Source organism: Aphis gossypii, chromosome X (genome assembly GCF_020184175.1).
Source record: "Aphis gossypii isolate Hap1 chromosome X, ASM2018417v2, whole genome shotgun sequence".
NCBI lineage: Eukaryota > Metazoa > Arthropoda > Insecta > Hemiptera > Aphididae > Aphis > Aphis gossypii.
Genome location: NC_065533.1, coordinates 46,061,112 through 46,067,149, shown reverse-complemented (window position 1 = coordinate 46,067,149; position 6,038 = coordinate 46,061,112). Strand labels below are relative to the sequence as shown.

The following is a 6,038-nucleotide window of genomic DNA, read 5'->3' as shown; positions in this document are numbered from 1 at the left end:
CTGCTCGAATAATTTTTATTTTTGAAATTTATATTCGACGTATGAAATATAACTAGGCGCGAAAAGTTTATTAGTGATCAAATGTATAAAAAAAGCGGGAAAGATATATATTACATTAAAATTGAATGATTAATTATAGTTGCATACGAAAAACGATTCAAAACAAAGACCGTTTGTCAGCCTATATTACTAAGACGTATATATTTTATGATAAATTTAAATCTCTATATAATTAAAGCTATTTATTTACTTACTAATAATACAGAAAGTCGAAATAATTTTACCCGAAAAAGTTACAGAACTTATTATACTATTGATGTCTGTTTATTATATAGATTATAAGACGTAGTAAATAAATAAATATTTATGTATTTATAAATTATAACAATATAATATGTATTATTAAATTTTGAGTCAATACTTTGAATACTTATTACCGATTTACAGTGGTATGGTAAAATATTAGATTCGAGGGATAAATAGAAAATAGTATAAAATTATTTTAAATGTCATAAATATTTCACTATTATATTTTATAAATTAAAAAATTACAATAATATAGGTACTAGATACCTACGTAAAAGTTTCTAGTCCTCTACAATATATTGTTGTAATTTTGTCAACATTTTAACTTTATAAAAAACTATGATTTTATATTTTTTAGTTTTATTTTTTGGCTTTAATGAATGAAATACTTATAAACAAACTTGTTTTTTTTTTTAATGTCAAATGTTAGTTATAGCCTATAAATATAAAAATGTTGTCATTATTGGACTACATAACAATTTTGAAATTTCCATAATTTTTCAAATTTTGTTCTTATAGATCTGGACAATATAATATGAAGTCGGACCACTCAGACCTAGTTGAGAAGGTTCGATGAATCATTTTTCTCTCATATTATTATTTATTATAAATATCTATTTAAATACAAAATTATCTTCATTAGTTGAAAAACAATTAACCATAAAAACGAGTACATTCTTTAATCTAGATTAAAATTTAGGTACATTGAAGTTATTTGTTTATTTTTACACAACAAACAGCATAGTACCTATATAATATATAATACACTATTAGAAATATATACAATGAGAGGTGTGACGTTGAATACTCTGTATTGTTATAACCGCAATATAGTTAATTTTTCAAATTTACTATGTACGATAGCTGACGTCAGCATTTCCTGCAAATCTTTTTTATTATAGCATAGACTGTATATCAATATAACTTAATATAGGTATGTGCTTATAAATTAAAAATATTTGTACTTACAATATTATCGTGTGCTTACCTACCATCCATGGACTGCGTCCCTAATTGAAAATCGCATTTATTTAATTTATTTAAATGTATAAACATTAATTGGTACATATTAGACTATCGAAACGTAAGTAAAAAGTAAATTATCTATTTATCTATGATCATGTTACGAGTTTCGAATTTTTTGGATTTTACGATTCTTAGATTTACCCAACACGTTACACGATTACGTATGTAGGTTGAGTATTATTCAGCAGTAACGTGCTGTGTAATTTCAACCGTGAAACATTCGTAAAACGAACGCGTACATCGAGATGAATATACCTATTCATAATCGTCTAAGCACGAAAAATCGTTTAAGAATTGTTACACGTTCATAAAAGCCATAAGGTTGATAATGTAAGCCTATCTATTTAACGTCTAACAACACTCGATGAAGGAGTTGGTTTAGCAGTTTTTCTACATAAGATTAAAATCGTTTTTTTGGAATAAATTTTTACGTGGAAGGAACTAAATCGCAATAATTTAATTGAATATAAACTAAATAACTAATATAACATAATGTTTACCCAACGGTCAATACCTTTATGACTGTATATTATTATGTAATTTGTATAATTGTATCGGTAATTATGATTGTTTTGATTTTGTTTTTGGACCTGATGCACTAATAATTTTTGCCTATAAGAACATTAGTCTAGTATTCAAATTTATAGTACTAAAATGCGAGAAATTGAAATAATTATAATTCCCAGCACGTTAAAAGTCAAGACGTTTGCCTTAAAATTTAGCGTAGAAAACATCTGGCGCCACTAGCCTATAAACATGGTAAAATGTAGAATACTGAAAAACTATTATTTATAACCAATGGCTATTTTTTTTTTCGTAATGCACATATTTACATTTGAGCTAGGTTACTATCAATTCGTCCAAGGTATGGTTGCAGAATGTAATATAGTAGGTACTATAATACAGGTGGTGTATATTTTTATTGTTCGTAGTGCATATTTGTAATTTAGTAGTGCACAAGCCACAAAGTATATCCTAGTACACACAAAAATAGCCACTGTTTATAACTTTATAAATACCTATAATTGATTCAACAATAGATAATAAAAGTATATTGATATTCGATTAGTTTATATTCAGAAAATTCTGAAAAAAATTTTGATTTATCATTTTCAACTATATATTAAAGTAAGTCGACCAGAATAATCTATTTATAAGATTAAATAATAAAAATAAAATTATTATTTATATAGGGACCTAAATTAACTTATCAATAAGTTTATTACAAATATAAAAATTTAAAATAATAAAAATATTATTGTAATATTAAGAGAACGTTGTACTCACATGTGTTGTCACCGTCTTATACACATACGAGTGTACAACATAGCAAAATTTCGTTTACCAGTTTCAAATGTATGCTGTTATTTTTGATATTAGAGTGAATTGACTTATTATAAAATTTAAAGGTAATTAGGTAAAATTATTATCTAGGGTCCCGAGTAACCTTTAATTGATATTATTATTTTTAAAAAAGTTATGATAATTTTAAAATGTAGAATTTCACTTACGTCACTGCTAGATATTATCTACCAAAAAAAAAACTCTTGGACTTGCATGCTGATTGCTTAGCCGCTTAGGTTTGCAAAAAAATCATCTGTAAAAAAAGAATTTAAAAAATTATAAATGTAAAAAAAAATCCTAGATACCTAGGTACGTTATAAATTATAATATGAACATAGGTATGATATGTATATTGCATACATGTATATTGTATGTATAGTTTATTGTTAGTTTACTTTATTAATCATCATTCATTTTGGTTACAATAGCCATTAGCTATAAATAATATTTTTCTCATATAAAAAATATGACTTAAAAAAGATTGATTTTTTTTAAGGACAAATAGGTAATAGGTTTTGGTTAGTATCTAGCTTTGACCCTAGGCTTTATTTTTCGGTATTTTTTTCAATTTAATTAAAAAGCAGGCAGGTAATTGTTTTGTTGTACATGTAGCAATGGGTGTTGGGTAAGTATACCTATATCTGTTTACGCTGTAATGTATTTTAAAAATTAAAAATCAATGATAAATAAATAATAAATTATACATGAAAAACAATTCTGAGTCCAATATAGTTTTCACTCTCCGCGGCGAGGCTATAACAATCCAATACCAAATTTCCATATGTCTAAACTTTTTTTAGTTTTCATCGTTATGAAAAAAAAATACTGTGAATTTTATACTTTTGACTCCTCAAAGTAGGTAGATACTTACTGTATATAGCCATATATTATTATTATATATATACCTATAAGATGTTGTAATTGGAAATCGAATCATTTTTACTGATCTTAAAAGTGATGTCAAATACACAGATAAAAATATAAAAATAAAAATAAAAACATAACTTTTCAAAATTAAAAAATTAATCGCTCTTCTCAGATTCAAAAATTCAAAAATACATATCGTGTTTTGAAAATCATAACGTGAAATAATATTAAATGCTTACCTTTCTTCAACTGCGATGGTGGTGTAATGGTCAGCATAGTTGCCTTCCAAGCAGTTGATCCGGGTTCGATTCCCGGCCATCGCACATAATTTTTTGTACTTTTTATAACCAGTGACTATAAAATTTAAATCAAGACCCTTCATAAATTTTTTTACTAACATTTATTTATAAATTATTTTAGTCACATATATTATTTTATAAATGATAGCTCTTTTATTTTATATAATAAATATTCAAACATACAACAATAACGATCAACGATTAAAATGGTTTTTATTTTTTTGGTATAATAATTTATTATACAAATAAAAAATAATTTAAGAAACTTGAAACATTCCATTATTAGGTACTTAAATTATCATTTTCTATACACAATGCAATTTTAAAAATATTTAGCTTAATTTTAAGCTATTGATATTCATATAATTGATGGAAGTTTGAAATGTTCTATACCTTTAATAAAAATTTACTGTACCTATAAATGTTGATGAAAATGATTATAATATAGTCGGTCAAAAATTAAAATACTTTAAAATGCATTAAAAGGTTCTTTATAAGTTTTTTTTTTATTGCACTTCCATAAAATTAAAATGTCCTATATTCACTATATTGCGTCAATTTTTTATCTTCATAAATCAATGAAGACTAGCTGGGTATAGAATCTGATTTTTTATTAATTTTATTGTTCATGATATTTCTTTATATTAATAGATATTAATCTAATGTGGTGTATAAAATATATAAACATCAGCTACCTATAGGTACTTACCGCAATTACCTATAGCGTATTCGTTCGTTCATCATGTACGTTTTACGTATTGTTATCATGTATTAAATTATTATATTAAGTTTATTGTTAACAATATGATTGCTTAATTATCCACGGTTATCTATATATTATATTATATAATAAGTATTTATTATATGGATAAAATAACAGCGGTAAGATCAGATATATATAATATTCAGTAGCTTCATTCGAAATCTAAAGGAGTGTATCTAATTATTAGTGCTCAGCACCACCGTCCTTTAAACACAGCATGCTGTTATAATATAACACTATATATATATATATATATATATATATATTATATTTATAAACGTGTATTTATTATACCCGAAAAAACATCTGCTGCACAACCCTCTTTATAAAGAGCCGCACACTACGTGTTCCCAAAGACAATCACAACGCGCAGTGTGTATGGTGTATAATATGCTATAATATATATGAGTTTCGTCTTTATTATAAGGTACATAAAATATTTCTATACAATATATTCCTCGAATTAACATTAAATTAAATTTATAATTATTGTAATGTTTTTAGGAAGGTAAACTTAGGTAAATATATTTTGTATGCGGGAACATTTAAATTTTTATAGGCGTATCATGTACTTAATTACACCTGTGAAATTATTATTCGAGTATTATGCTAAATAATAAGTGATATCAGACATGACATAACTATAGCGTACCTAGTGTCTATATGATGTACTGATGTGCTCACCTGGATTGGATGTAATAGTCCACGGTGTTAGTAATATTTTATTTTTATACATCATTGGTTTTATAATATGTAATATTTTAATAGTATACGTATTATATTTCTACGTATATTATAAACCTTAACTCTTAGCTTTTTTAAAGTATTTTGTTAATTTACTGTTTAACCTGTTATTTTAAATAAAATATTATATAAATAATGAAATGATGATTGTATGTAAATCGGACTAATTGCTTTTTATCTTAGGTCCTGCCTACCTTCCTATTCAATATTAAATTTCAACTTATTACAATATTAAAATTTTTTGAAATTTTTTGCAATTTTGTTTGTTCAAGGCGATGATTATTAAAATGTATAAATTATTAATTATCAAATAATTGTACCATGTAAAAATTAGAATAATTACTTATATCTACAATATTGCGTGTATTCCACATAATTATATATTAGGTATTAAGTAAAAATAGAATTTTTTTTCAAATTGATAAAACATTTTTCTCAGTCTAATAATTTTAAAATGTAATGTCAGGTCTCTAGTAAGTTTTTGTTATAAGTTTATAACTATATTGTGTTCAAAAATGTATTGCCTGAATTTCATTATAAGGGTTAAACTTTTAAAGTTTATATTTTGATCAAATTCATCAAATTATTCAAATAGGCAAATTATTTTCTAGTTAAAAATGTATAATATTATACTTCTACGTTTTAATAGTACTTATAGCTTAAAAATTTAATATATAATGTTAATAATT

At 24.4% G+C, this 6,038-nt stretch overlaps 1 non-coding gene across 1 annotated transcript; it reads left to right on the top strand.

Moving 5' to 3' along the window:
- The first annotated feature begins 3,794 nt into the window (after window positions 1-3,794).
- On the top strand, window positions 3,795-3,866 carry Trnag-ucc (transfer RNA glycine (anticodon UCC)). The gene has a single exon. It is a non-coding gene; the product is annotated as a tRNA-Gly (tRNA).
- The last annotated feature ends 2,172 nt before the right edge of the window (window positions 3,867-6,038 follow it).